Source organism: Thalassophryne amazonica, chromosome 1 (genome assembly GCF_902500255.1).
Source record: "Thalassophryne amazonica chromosome 1, fThaAma1.1, whole genome shotgun sequence".
Lineage (NCBI taxonomy): Eukaryota > Metazoa > Chordata > Actinopteri > Batrachoidiformes > Batrachoididae > Thalassophryne > Thalassophryne amazonica.
In genome coordinates, this window is record NC_047103.1 from 121434835 (window position 1) to 121450802 (window position 15968).

A 15968-nucleotide genomic window follows, 5' to 3' on the forward strand; every position below is an offset into this window, starting at 1 on the left:
AATTGCAGTGTGACAAGGCCAATAATACAGCCATCATCACAGGGTGAGGAGCAGCCACATTAACTCTGTAGAAGCCAGAAGCCCACGTTGCTGCAGCACAGATGTCCCTCAGGGGAACACCTCTCAGGGCAGCCCAAGAAATAAATATGCCCTGCATTGAATGTCATCTCACTGAAGGAGGATGATGTAAGCTCGCACATATCTTTCACAGAAATGCACTAATTCTGAAAATTTGAGCATTAACAGATACATGCACCAAAAGGGATTGTGGGAAAAATGAGTCTCCCTCACTGGTTGGTTGGTTTATTTATTTGTAAAAACCAACACACAAGTTACTGAAACGTGTGCGTTGGTTTTTTATTATTAAATGTGTTTTTGTAAATAGGTCTTTTTTTTTTCATTTGTAAAAAAAAAAAATGCATTTGAAAAACTGAAAATTCTGTTTGTGAAGTGTAATTAATATGAGCTTCACGCTGCGCAGCTCATGGTACACTGTGGCCCAAAGTGGAAGTGCCAAATTTTGAATCCACAATGAAACAGGAAATGTCAAATGTTGAACACTTCCTGGCGTGGGTGGAGCTAGAGCGGAGGCCAGGGTTGCACTGGACTCCCCTGAAATCTGATTGGACACAGATGACTGACATGTCATGGCACCGCACGTCTGGTTGAAAAGACCTGCATTTTGAAATCAGTGAGTCACATCATTTTGTGCTGTGTACCACAAAAAGTTGTAATCCACCTTAATACACTCAACAAAAATATAAATGCAACACTTCTGGTTTTGCTCCCATTTTGTATGAGATGAACTCAAAGATCTAAAACTTTTTCCACATACACAATATCACCATTTCCCTCAAATATTGTTCACAAACCAGTCTAAATCCGTGATAGTGAGCACTTCTCCTTTGCTGAGATAATCCATCCCACCTCACAGGTGTGCCATATCAAGATGCTGATTAGACACCATGATTAGTGCACAGGTGTGCCTTAGACTGTCCACAATAAAAGGCCACTCTGAAAGGTGCAGTTTTGTTTTATTGGGGGGGGGGGGGGATACCAGTCAGTATCTGCTGTGACCACCATTTGCCTCATGCACTGCATGAGGCAAATGGTGCATAAAGTTGATCAGGTTGTCAATTGTGGCCTGTGGAATGTTGGTCCACTCCTCTTCAATGACTGTGTGAAGTTGCTGGATATTGGCAGGAACTGGTACACGCTGCCGTATACGCCGGTCCAGAGCATCCCAAACATGCTCAATGGGTGACATGTCCGGTGAGTATGCCGGCCATGCAAGAACTGGGACATTTTCAGCTTCCAAGAATTGTGTACAGATCCTTGCAACATGGGGCCGTGCATTATCCTGCTGCAACATGAGGTGATGTTCTTGGCTGGCACAACAATGGGCCTCAGGATCTCGTCACGGTATCTCTGTGCATTCAAAATGCCATCAATAAAATGCACCTGTGTTCTTCGTGCATAACAGACGCCTGCCCATACCATAACCCCACCGCCACCATGGGCCACTCGATCCACAACATTGACATCAGAAAACCGCTCACCCACACGACGCCACACACACTGTCTGCCATCTGCCCTGAACAGTGTGAACCGGGATTCATCCGTGAAGAGAACAGCTCTCCAACATGCCAAACGCCAGCGAATGTGAGCATTTGCCCACTCAAGTCGGTTACGACGACGAACTGGAGTCAGGTCGAAACCCAGATGAGGATGACGAGCATGCAGATGAGCTTCCCTGAGATGGTTTCTGACAGTTTGTGCAGAAATTCTTTGGTTATGCAAACCAATTGTTTCAGCAGCTGTCCGAGTGGCTGGTTTCAGATGATCTTGGAGGTGAACATGCTGAATGTGGAGGTCCTGGGCTGGTGTGGTTACACGTGGTCTGCGGTTGTGAGGCTGGTTGGATGTACTGCCAAATTCTCTGAAACGCCGTTGGAGATGGCTTATGGTAGAGAAATGAACATTCAATACACGAGCAACAGCTCTGGTTGACATTCCTGCTGTCAGCATGCTAATTGCACGCTCCCTCAAATCTTGCGACATCTGTGGCATTGTGCTGTAAAACTGCACCTTTCAGAGTGGCCTTTTATTGTGGGCAGTCTAAGGCACACCTGTGCACTAATCATGGTGTCTAATCACCATCTTGATATGGCACACCTGTGAGGTGGGATGGATTATCTCAGCAAAGGAGAAGTGCTCACTATCACAGATTTAGACTGGTTTGTGAACAATATTTGAGGGAAATGGTGATATTGTGTCTGTGGAAAAGTTTTAGATCTTTGAGTTCATCTCATACAAAATGGGAGCAAAACCAAAAGTGTTGCGTTTATATTTTTGTTGAGTGTAGAAGAAGAAAAAGGTTTGCATCAGATTTTAACTGAACACGTCGTTTGAACCGTGGACTTCTAATGGCACCAAACTTATATCAGTGAGTAAAACAACGTATTTTATGCCAGAATTGAGGTCCAGGTTGTTAAAAGCAGCATTTCTCCTTTAATTTGGGGGGTCTTATACAATGGGGAAAATAAGTATTTGATCCCCTGTCAGTTTTGCAGGTTTTCCCACCTACAAAGAATGGAGAGGTCTGTATTTTTTATCGTAGGTACACTTCAACTGTGAGAGACAAATCTAAAAAAAAAAACAAAAAAATTGAGAAAATCACATTGTATGATTTTTAAATAATTAATTTGCATTTTATTGCAGGAAATAAGTATTTGACCCCATAAAAAAACAGAGCTTAACAATTGGTACAGAAACATTTGTCTGCCATTACAAGAGGTCAGATGTTTCCGGTAGTTCTTGACCAGGTTTTCACATACTGCAACAGGGATTTTGGTCCACTAATCCATGCAGATCTTCTCCAAATCTTTCAGGTTTGGAGTTTCAGCTCCCTCCAAAGATTTTCTATTGAGTTCAGGTCTGGAGACTGGCCAGGCCACTCCCGTACCTTGAAATGCTTCTTACAGAGCCCCTCCTTAGTTGCCCTGGCTGTGTGTTTGGGGTCATTGTCATCCTGGAAGACCCAGCCATGACCCATCTTCATTGCTCTTACTGACGGAAGGAAGTTGTTTGCCAAAATCTCACAATACATGACCCCATCCATCCTCCCTTCAATACAGTGCAGTCATCCTGTCCCCTTTGCAGAAGAGCACCCCCAGAGTATGATGTTTCCACCCCATGCTTCATGGTTGGGATGGTTTTCTTGGGGTTGTTCTCATCCTCTAAACATGGTAAGTGGAGTTGATTCCAAAAAGCTCTATTTTGGTCTCATCTGACCAGATGACCTCCCATGCCTCCTCTGGATCATCCAGATGGTCACTGGTGAACTTCAAACAGGCCTGGACATGTGTTGGCTTGAGCAGGGGGACCTTGCTGCCCTGCAGGATTTTAAACCATGACAGAATCATGTGTTACTAATGTAATCTTTGTGACTGTGGTCCCAGCTCTCTTCAGGTCATTGACCAGCTCCTCCTGTGTAGTTCTGAGCTTTCTCAGAATCATCCTTACCCCACAAAGTGAGATCTTGCATGGAATCCCAGACCGAGGGAGATTGACAGTCATTTTGTGTTTCTTCCACTTTCTAATAAATAATCATAAAAGTTGTTGTCTTCTATCAAGCTGCTTGCCTGTTGTCCTGTAGTCCATCCCAGCCTTGTGCAGGTGTACAGTTTTGTCCCTGGAGTCCTTAGACAGCTCTTTGATGTTGGCTATGGTAGACAGGTTGGAATGTGATTGACTGAGTGTGTGAACAGGTGTCTTTTATACAGGTAACAAGTTCAAACAGGTGCAATTAATACAGGTAAAGAGTGCAGAATAAGAGGGCTTCTTAAAGAAAAAATAACAGGTCTGAGTGAGCCAGAATTCTTGCTGGTTGGTAAGAGGTCAAATGCAAATTAATTCTTTAAAAATCATACAATGTGATTTTCTGGATTTTTTTTTTTTTTTTTTTTTTAGATTCTGCCTCTCACAGTTAAAGTGTACCTTTGATAAAAAATTACAGATCTCTCCATTCTTTGTAGGTGGGAAAACCTGCAAAACTGACAGGAGATCAAATAGTTATTTTCCCAACTGTATATACAAATGTTTAAGCTAACAGACAGCAGCTGGTTCATGCTCTGTTGGCTTATTAGTGCAGCAGATAACAGAAACAATCCTTCAAATGATGATACAAGCATCAAATTAAGCACACGTACACCTTGCATTGCACTTTTGGAAAAAAATGACGGGCCACATGAATTTTCAATAGGCAGCCAGGTAGGGGTCAATTGAAGAATTACACAGGAGTCGAAATTTAAAAATGCTCCAATCAAATTGAAAACTACACCACACCCATTTTCTGATCATAAAGATTCCAAAAAGGTATAGTTTGGACTATCTATGACTGAATGTTATGGAATTATGGGGTAAAAACAGCAAGAATGGTGACAAAGGTCAATTTCAGGTTGTACAGGGGTCAAAAGTTAAAGTGGCTCCAATTTCGGTAAAAAGTGATGTAAGTTATTGGTTGAGCTAGTAGGATTATTAAATGGAATCATTTTGAGAGTGCTGAATGCTTGGTCTCCAAAGTAAAGGTCAAACAATGTCAATGTTCATTGGATTCTATGACATGAGACATATGTTACCCTGTAAGATGAAGTAAGCATGACACATGATGCAAACTGTTACATTTTAAAACCTGATTAACTCAACTTAGGGGGGTCAGTTGAAAGGCAAAAAAAAAAAAAATGCTTAAAAAGGCGGGGGTCTGGGGGCAGAGCCCCCCCACCAAAAAAGGCTTAAAGGCAAAAAAAGGAAAACGCTTAAAAAGCAGTGGTTTTGGTGGGGCGGAGCTCCCCCCCCCACCCCATAAACTGACAGGTTTTAGCCATGCTCATGCTCCCAAGAACCAGTTTACTGAAAAAAAAAGTCTGAAGGACCTAAATGACATGGTTAAATGGTTAGGAGCATCTAGGCATGTGAGAGGTAAATAAAGAAAAATGCTTAAAAAGGCGGGGGTCAGGGAAAGCGGAGCTCCCACAGAATCTGACAGGTTTTAGCCATGCTAATGCTCCCCCGAAGCATTTGCTCCAAAAAGTCTGAAAGACATAAATGACACGGTTTGATGGCAAAGAGCATCCAGGCATGTGAGAGGCAAATAAAGAAAAATGCTTAAAAAGGTGTGGGGTCTTGGGGAGCGGAGCCCCACCAGAAGGTGATAGGTTTTAGCCATGCCAATGCTCCCCTGAAGCATTTACTCAAAAATAGTCTGAAGGACCTAAATGACATGGTGAGATGCTGAAGAGCTTCGCTTGTTCATTTTCTAGACATATACCTATTCGCGACCAACATTGGTCACTATTCACAATCCCATCCAGAAGATGGCAGTGTTCTATGCATTTTGACTCATTTTTCACATAATGCCTTTTGGCACGTATTTCTGCTAATGCTCAAACCTTCAGAATTGGCGCATTACTTTAAAAGACATGTGTGATATTTTCACTTTGTAAAAATGACAGAGTTACCATAAATGTTGATAAACCATCCAGAATTAGTTGTTTATAAGTGAAACCATGAGTGTAAAGTGCTTTGCATTCCATGTCTCCTGTCCAATGTCTGTGTTGTTGCATGTGGAAAGTAAATGACACCTTTTTTTTCTTTTCTTTTGCAAAAGCAGCTGGTAGCTGGCCCGCCCCCTTCTGCTGGGGGAGGACTGAGCTCACAGCGGTCTGGCTGTTGCAAAACAAACAACAGACAGGATCTAACATGTATGATTTTAGGGTTTACAAATGTTTTTGACTGTTAAGTTGTATTCTCTATGCCACCAAAAAAATGTTAGCGCACTGAATGTTAATGGAACAAAATTTAGCGGAAGCTAGTTGGTCAGCTGATGGTTTTCAAAATTAGTTGAAAAGCTAATCTGCTAACAAAAAAGTTAGCTTTGCTAATTAGCCATTAGCGTATTAGCGGAACTGTGCCCACCAGTGATTGCAACCAACAAGGATTTATTAGCGAGACGTGAGTAAAAAAACATATTCAAGAGAAAGCTGTTTAAAAGTGTGACCCAGTCAAACCAGTGTCAGGAAAGGGGTGCAATCAGTGTTTTAATTGATGAACTCAACCCTTGTGCTCAATCTGATCAGTGAAATAAAAATTGTCACCCTGTTGACCCCTTCTGGAACTAAAGCAGTCACAGACCATTGCAGTAATTGAATCTGCTGTTAGTGACCTGTCTCTTCATGTGTTCATGGAGTTCAACAGACTCCTCCAGACTGGTCAGCCGCCGCCGCAGGTCTGCCTCATCCGCCATCTTACTCTTGTACTGCATGATCTTGTCTCTGGTTTCAGTCACAATGTGCTTGACCTGAACAAAAAACAAAAAACACAAAATAAAAAATAAAAACAAACACACACAACACAGATTCTGATGTTGGAAAGAATAAATTAACATAAGAAAGACACAGTATGTGAAGTTGAGGTTATTGAAAACTGCCAAAAAATGGGAACCATCACCTTATCGTGGTGGAGAGGTTTGTGCACCGCTATTAACCTGAGAGCTGTGTTGTCAGGAGCCTTTGTGCTCCTGGTAGGGTCTCCCATGGCAAATTGGTCTCAGGCGAGAGGCCTGACTAAGAATGGTTACAAGACACCGTGATAGAACGAGGTAGAGGAAGCCCGGGGCCCTCATCTGGAGCCAGGCCTGGATGTAGGGCCCGTCAGCAAGCGCCTGGTGGCTGGGCTTGCCATGGAGCTCAGTCGGGCACAGCCCGAAAAGGCAACGTGGACCTTCCATCTCCACCCTGTGGGCTCACCACCCGCAGGGGAAACCGCTGGTCTCGGGTACACTGTCCCTTGACTGGCAGTGAAAGTCGAGGGCCTTGACAGACCAGACCCGGGCGGCAGGGGCTAGCTCTGGGGGTATGGAACATCACCTTGCTGTGGTGGAAGGAGCTGGTGAGCCTCGCCTCCATGCACAGCCTCCACTCCGGAACCACTCTCCTTGATAGGGGTTGGACCTTATTCTTCTCTGGAGTTTCCCAGGGGGTGAGGCGCCGGGCGGGTGTGGGGATACTCACAAGTCCCCGGCTGAGCGCCGCCATGTTGGAATTTACTCCAGTAGATGAGAGGGTCACTTTCCTGCATCTTCGGGTGGCGGGGGGAAACTCTGACTGTTGTTTGTGCATATGCACTGAACAGCATTTTGGAGTATTTGGCCTTCTTGGAGTCCCTGAGTAGAGTCTTGTATGGGGCTCTGGTGGGGGACTCCATTGTTCTGCTGGCGGACGTCAACGCACACATGGGCAATGACAGAGACACCTGGAGAGGTGTAATTGGGAGGAACGGCCTCCCTGATCTAAACCCGAATGGTCGTTTGTTATTGGACTTCTGTGCTAGTCACGGACTGTCCATAACGAACACCATCTTCAAACAAAAGGATGCTCATAAGTGTACATGGTACCAGAGCACCCTAGGCTGAAGATGGATGATTGATTTTGTGATCATATTATCTGATTTGAGACCGCATGTTCTGGACACTCAGGTGAAGAGAGGGGCAGACCTGTCAACTGATCACCATCTGGTGGTGAGTTGGTTCAGAGGGTGGCGGAGGAATCTGGACAGACTTTGAACGGATAATTTGGGTGAACTGGGAACATCTGGAGGAGCCCACTGTCTGACAGATCTTCAACTCACAACTCCGGCAGAGCTTCTCTGGCATCCCTGTGGAGGTTGGGGGCATTGAACCAGAATGGGCAATGTTCAAAGCATCCATTGCTGAAGCTGCAGCGGGGAGCTGTGGCCTGAAGGTCTTAGGTGCCTCAAGGGGTGGCAACCCTTGAACACTGTGGTGGACACCGGTGGTCAGGGAAGCTGTCCAACTGAAGAAGGAGTCCTTCTGGGATATGTTATCTCAGAGGACTCCAGAGGCAGTTGCAAGGTACCGACAGGCCCGAAGGGCAGCAGCCTCTGCTGTGGGGGAGGCAAAGCAGTGGGTGTGGGAGGAGTTCGGAGCAACCATAGAGAAGGACTTTCAGTCGGCACCAAGGTGCTTCTGATGGACCGTGAGGCACCTCCGGAGGGGAAAATGGGGAACCATCCAAGCTGTCTATAGTAAGGATGGGACTCTGTTGACCTTAACTGAGCATGTAATCTGTCGCTGGAAGGAACACTTTGAGGAACTCCTGCATCAGACCGGACCGCCTTCAATAATAGGGGCAGAGCTGGAAGCTGATGGAGGATTTTTGTCAATTTCCCTGGTGGAAGTCACTGATGTAGTCAAACAACTCCGGGGTTGATGAGATCATCCAGAAATGCTGAAGGCTCTGGGTGTGGAGGGACTGTCTTGGATGAGATGTCTCTTCAACACTGCGTTGATGTCTGGGACAGTGCCTAAGGAGTGGCAAACTGGAGTGGTGGTCCCCATATTGATAAAGGGGGACCAGAGAGTGTGTGCCAGCTGGGTCATCACACTACTTAGCCTCCCTTGGTAAAGTCTACTCCAGTGTGCTTGAAAGGAGGGATCGGCCGATAGTCGAACCTCTGATTGAAGAGGAACAATGCGGGTTCTGTCCTGGTCGTGGAACAACCTGCCTGGGAATATGCCCACCCAGTCTACATATGTTTTCTGGACTTGGAGAAGGCATATGATCAGGTACCCCGGGAGAGACTTGGGGTACCTGATCATACCTGATACTAGTAGTACATGATACTACTGTGGGAGGTGCTGTGGGAGTATGGAGTGAGGGGGTCCCTCCTCAGGGCCATCCAATCTCTGTACTCGCAAAGCGAGAGCTGTGTTCGGGTACTCGACAGTAAGTCGGACTTGTTTCTGGTGGAGGTTGGCCTCCTCCAGGGCTGCACCTTGTCACCAATCCTGTTTGTGATATTCATAGACAGGATATCAAGGCGTAGTTGGGGAGAGGAGGGTTTCCGGTTTGGTGGGCTCAGGGTCGCATCACTGCTTTTTGCAGATGATGTTGTCCTGTTGGCTTCATCGGCCAGTGACCTCCAACACTCACTGGATCGGTTCGCAGCCAAGTGTGAAGCGGCTGGGATGAGGATCAGCACCTCTAAATCTGAGGCCATGGTTCTCAGCAGGAAACCGATGGATTGCCTACTCCGGGTAGGAAGTATGGCCTTGCCCCAAGTGAAAGAGTTCAAGTACCTTGGGGTATTGTTCACGAGTGAGGGGACGATGGAGCGTGAGATCGGCCGGAGAACTGGCACAGTAGGAGTGGTATTGCATTTGCTCTACCGTACTGTTGTGAAGAAAAGAAAGCTGACTCCAAAAGCAAAGCTCTGGATCTACTGGTCATTCTTCATTGCTCCTCTCACCTATGGTCATGAGGGTTGGGTCATGACCGAAAGAACTAGACTGCGGGTACAAGCGGGTGAAATGGGCTTCCTCAGGAGGGTGGCTTGTGTCTCCCGTAGAGATAGGGTGAGAAGTTCGGTCATCCGTGGGAAGCTCAGAGTGGAGTCGCTGCTCCTTTGCATTGAAAGGAGCCAGATGAGGTGGTTTGGGCATCTTGTAAGGATGCCTCCTGGGCACCTCCCTAGGGAGGTGTTCCAGGCCCGTCCATCTGGGAGGAGACCCTGGGGAAGACCCAGGACTAGGTTGAGAGATTATATCTCTACACTGGCCTGGGAACACCTCGGGATCCCCCAGTCAGAGGTGGTCAATGTGGCATGGGAAAGGGAAGTCTGGGGTCCCCTGCTGGAGCTGTTGCCCCCGCGACTCGAACCCGGAAAAGCAGTTGAAGATGAGTGAGTGATGAGTGAAAACCACCAAAAAGGAAGGAACCAAAGCAAAAAAGCAAGAAAAGAACTCATTTCATTGTACACATAGAAATCAAACAATTACATTTTTTTACTTTTCAAAACTAATATTTTTATCACTTAGGACCACAGTTTGCCTAATGTATCAGTGTAACTCATAATGCAATGACATAATAGCCCAATGACATTAAAATCATTAGAATTCTTGACATCATGCAGGTATGTTCACTCCCAAAATATAGTCTCAATAATAACTCTAACAACTGCATTTGAGTAATATTTCTAAATATTTGAAAAATTAACATTTGAAAGTAACAGAAATTTAAATAATAAGCTACTTAACTTCTAAGACGACAAAAGTCTTTAATAATATGAATTTTACAAAAGGTGATCCTTGTTCATTCACTCCTATTTTAATATGTTACAACACCAGAGTGCAAATCCTTCAAACCATTTGGGGACTTATGGATGCCACATTCGACACAGTTGGGGATGTATCATTTTGAAAACAAATCTGTAACAATGCCTCAAAACATGGGTGTTGCAAAGGTTTTAAAACATTCTAGAATCATGATTACAATTAACAATTACTAATCTGCAGTACCATTGGAATGTTTTGGTATGATCCCCAGCTACATGTTCTATCCATTCTTAAATCCCCTTTTTTACTTCACATTCCATGTTATATTTCATCCTGTATTTATGAACATTGTGGGAATCATATTTTCTCTGCGATTGCTAGCCTCATTAACTGAGCAGACTGTTATCATATTTCTCCTCATACTTGCTAGCTCGTTAGCTGGATGCAGGGGAGATCAAACATTGAGTGTCCAGGAAACCCACAGATCTTCCTAATTCTCAGTTATTAAACTGGCACTAAACCATAATCCACTAATCCAGTAGAAAGCAGAAACTTCTATGGGATTACACGGTTAAATAAAAATTGTGATGCATCAGAGTCCAAAAAATGCAGTTAACACCCCTATTCCACAGGACACCATTCTGTTATGATCTCCCCAAGAAAAAAGGGTAAAAACGGGATATAACGGCTTACTCCGGCATGCCTCTTATAAGGCTGGTTTATAAAGTGCAGAGCTGGCAACTGGCTGGATTAGCGCATACCTGGCAATCCACTCGAAAGCAAAAGTAAAGTTGAAGCCGGGTAGATTCTCAGCCAGAACTGCAACAAATGCTGGTTTTGCTTCATATTTTTACCCCAATGGCGCACAAATTGTTCTGATTAATCCAAATTAACCCTGATTAATTTGATTTATAAATCAAAACCAGAAGTCAAACTTGCTTTCCTTCTCAAGATCTCTGCCTCATGGCTGGAATGCTGTATACTGTCAAGGGTAATGACTTTTGTTTTTATTTTTTGTTTGTTTGTTTTTGTTTTGTTTTGTTTTTTGTGGCAGCCTGGCATCAGGTCCTTCTGCTGGGGTTGCGCTGAGCTCACCTCCTTACTGCCGCAAAATAAGAGTAGACAGGAGCCAACTTTTTTTTCACCATTGCTATATAAAAAAAACATTAGTGGTCTAAAAGTTATCAGAACTAAATTTATCGGAAGCTAATTGGTCCGCTGATGGTTTTTGAAGTTAGCTGAAAAGCTAATCTGCTAAAAAAAAAAAAGTTAGCTTCAATAATTAGCGGTCAGTGGATTAGTGGAACTCTGCCCACCACTGCTTACTTGCAACTCCAGTGTAATTTTAATCAAGCAACGCTTCGGCCAGTGGCCATCGTCAGGCAAATAGTTTTTGTGAATGAGAAGTCATTTTAAATAGGGTGTGGCTGGTTATATCATAGGATGTTGTCATGACAACCATATAAAACATTTCACAATATCCACATCAATATCCATGAAACAGATAATTCTGGTGCACAGTAAATATCGTACAAAGAATGTATCTGTGAAGGCTCTCAGTTGTCCAGGTGGTTTCCATAGTAGAGAAGCTTGAATCTTCAACTGGACTGGGTTGCTTGACGCGAGGACGTTTCGCTTCAAATCGCAGAAGCTTCATCAGCTAAAATTCTTGCTCTGGTAGTCTGACTTCTGTCTTGACTCTTGTAGAGAACAAACAGAAGCCACAAAAGCTGGAGTTTTAAACCTAACCAGCCCCTCCTACTGAAAGGCAGACTGCTATAGGCTAGTGACTAAACAACAGCTTTAATTAGCACCTATTGTGCTCTAGTTAGCACCCTCTTAATGACAGGGTAGCTGTACCTCCTAACGATGGGACTGACGCCTCTCCTGATGAGCCTCCTGATGACGTGAATGAATCATTACCATGAACAAAAGACTGAAACTGCTTTGACCTGAGTACCCAACTGTAAACAGGGGACAAAGCGTGTCTCTGACCCCCTCCCTGGTTAAGGATGAGTTTCAACTGTTTCACATACAATGCCTCCTTCACTCCTCTTTCAAACCATTTCTTCTCTCTGGTTAAGATTTTAACTTCCTTGTCCTCAAATGTGTGGTTAGTGTCTTTAAGGTGGAGATGAACTGCAGACTGATGTCCACTGGTGCCCTCTCTGCGGTGCTGGTATAGGCTTTTGTGTAACAGCTGCTTAGTCACACCTATGGAGTGTTCATTACAGTTTTCCTGACATCTGATAGAATACACTACATTGCTCTGTTTGTAAATAGGGATCCTGTCCTTAGGGTGAACTTATTTCTGTCTCAAGGTGTTAACAGGTTTAAAGTAAACTGGGATTTTGTGCTGTTTGAAGATCCTCTGTAGTTTTTCCCCTACTCCTGCTAAATAAAGGAGAGACACTCCTCTTCTTCTTGTCTCCGTCTCCTGTCTGTCTGGTCTCTTTGTTCTTTGGGACTTCTGCACTTTATCCAGGGACCATCGTGGGTACCCACATATTGTGAGGGCTTTCCAGACAAGTTGTTGTTGCTATAAAATGGAAACCTCAAACTAGGTACTATATGTTGATATCTATTAAAGAACCCATAAACTGAAAAATAATTAAAAATCTACACCATGTAAAAAAATTATGTAAATAACAAAAATAAGCTAACTATAGTTAGAGGAGCTAAACGTTAAATTAGCCGTTAATAGAAGCCTGATCCCGTCAGATCTCAGAAGCTAAGCAGTGCGGGACCTGGTTAGTACTTGGATGGGAGACCTCTTTAGAACATCAGTGGCTGTGTGTGTTTCTCCAGGCAACACTGGAGTTGCGTCAGGAAGGGCATCCGGCGTAAAACCTCTGCCAAAATATCAATGCGGATCTGGTTGTATCCGCTGTGGCGACCCCAAACACAAAATGGGAGCAGCTGAATGGACAACCAATAAGCAACCGCACTTAGCTAGCCAACAAGATAAACAAAACTAGTAACTGCGTATAAAGTATAATAGCGTAGTTAAACCCTACAATAACGGTATAAACAAATACATATAACAACAAATGTAGACAAAAGTATTAACGTAGGTATTAAAACAGAAAAGAACCGACTATATTGTTAGCTACGATAAACAGTGCTACAGCCGGCAAGATAAGATAACGTTAGCTGTTAGGAATAACTAATTGTACCCCACTCCTCCAATATTTATCATAAATAGAACAATATTAAAAAAAGAACAAGAAAAATTTAAAGTGTGCATGTATATAGAGACATTATATAAGTACCTTAGTGAAAGGATATAAAGGTGGTATCATTCCCGGCTAAAGAGAGCTCAAGGCTTGTGGTTGCAGCAACAAGAATAGCCTTTAACTAGCTAGACGGAGAGGGAAATATTCCAGATAAGCTTACGAACATTATTGTAGCTAACGTTTAGAGTAGTAAGCCTAGTTACCACTTAGGCAGAAAATGTTTTTTTTTTAGAAAAAACAAGAAATCACACAGTTTTCCCCTGTTACCCTGTAAGTCCTGATTTGAATACAGGACTTGCAGTTCAGACCTCAGTCTCCCTGAATCAAAGGACTGACCATAACTTTTCAAGACACTCTGGAATGCCTCCTCTGGAAACACTTCTCTCATGTCATCAAACTTCCCTGGATGGATTAATTCTAAGAAGCGCAAACTTTTCAAATTTGATAAGTGCTGACGAATTTGCTCCATGAGATTATCGAGGATGGCCATGGACAGATTTCTGTCACTCCTGAGGATCCCGGATTTGGGAGAGACAACACTTTCTCATGGGCTAATCTCGTGGGTCGGATGTGAGACCTGTTGCATTGGCATAAGCAGCTTGGAAAGCCTCCTCTGACCTCTTCTCTTTGACAAAAGCAAGAAGAGATACAATTCTTTTCTTGCATCCATGGCCCTCTGCTGGATGATATCAAAGACCACATCAGTGTCAGAGAAGATGTTTTCATATGTGTACAACATGAACACAAACTCCAGCTTCATTACAAAACCTTTGGCACAATCCAGTCTGTCATCATCCATTGTCTTATCTGCAATGATGCTGTAAAAAGTCTGCAAGGGGCCATCATAATTGTTTGCCACAGTGCTCACTGTCCGTGATGCGAAACTCCATGGAGTACTTGTGAGTACTCATTTTTTCCAACAGTGTTTACATAGCTTTGAGGAAAACATCTGAGTGTGCACTTGAATGGAATGTAGAATCTAATGTTAAGAATGGAGCCACAGATAAATGGGAAAGTTGACATAAAGGGCCTTTGACACTGCATGCATTGAGGGCATTAGATCCATTGTGGATCGCACTAAAACCATTATTACATCGGTCAAGGATGTAATAAAATCATTGGTGTTTATTTATTTGTCTATCTGTCCAACTGTCTCTCTGTTAGCAGGATTACGTCAAAACTACTGCACGGACTTTGATGAAATTTTCACAACAGATACATATTAGGGCATGGAAGAAACACTTAAAAAAAAACATGTCACTCACGGGATTCGAACCTGCGCCTTCCAAAAGCTCTGACTGCAGTCAGAAACTTTACCAAGTGAGCCCCCATCACTGTCCTGTATTAGGTGCTGAACACTGCCTCATATCAGGAAGCACATGGACGTATTAAAAAAAATAAATAAAAATGACGCACCATACAAAAACATCGCATTCTATTAAATCCATCTCATCAGGCGGGCAATATAAATATGATCCAACTGTTCCTCTGTAGATGACCCATGGTCACTGACGTACAGTCAGGAAATGACATGAATGAGAAGCAATTCACTCATCTCATTCATGTCCACATCTGCTGGTGCGTCCTGCCAGCCTGCGCATGTCTTGTCAACACACACATCATGTGGAACAGAGCTCATGTTGGTGATGTGACAGTCAGATCACCTGCTGCGTGTTATGATCTGATGGTCCGTTTCAACCTGGGGGCAGCCTGTCCATGTGCGCGCCGTGAGTGCATGCGCTCGCTTGCTGCAGCCTGTCGCCACAGTGATATATGTTTTTATTTATATCCACGTGATGACAGCAAACAGACACACGCGTCACAGTGGACAGTTGTTAGTCCATGTCCGTCCAAACACAGTACTGTCCAGCTGGGATGTCCAGAATGACAGATCTCCACAGCCGCTTCTGTCATAGCCACACCTCCTGTCAATTAAGCGCACACACCAAAGCCATATTCGTGGGGCACTTAGACAAATTTCACTGCGAGTACGACAGTGATTGTCTGCAGTCTGTTGTCGTGCCAAGAGTGTGAATGGCCACACATTTCCTTAGTGCCATGCAAGCAGTGTTAGATGTTCATGCATGTCAGCTGGAATTTGGCCGACACCTGTCGCAAGAGGGTTTGATAGGCTCCCACAGCACACGCTCTCTCTTTCAGTCACTGGTGTGTGCAAATATACTCAACAAAAATATAAACGCAACACTTTTGGTTTTGCTCCCATTTTGTATGAGATGAACTCAAAGATCTAAAACTTTTTCCACATACACAATATCACCATTTCCCTCAAATATTGTTCACAAACCAGTCGAAATCTGTGATAGTGAGCACTTCTCCTTTGCTGAGATAATCCATCCCACCTCACAGGTGTGCCATACCGAGATGCTGATTAGACACCATGATTAGTGCACAGGTGTGCCTTAGACTGCCCACAATAAAAGGCCACTCTGAAAGGTGCAGTTTTGTTTTATTGGGGGGGGGATACCAGTCAGTATCTGGTGTGACCACCATTTGCCTCATGCAGTGCAACACATCTCCTTCGCATCATCCGTGAAGAGAACACCTCTCCAACGTGCCAAACGCCAGCGAATGTGAGCATT

General features: G+C 44.0%; 1 pseudogene; it reads right to left on the reverse strand.

Moving 5' to 3' along the window:
• Positions 1 to 15968, reverse strand: part of LOC117513685 — a 729285-nt pseudogene that overhangs the window by 533826 nt on the left and 179491 nt on the right.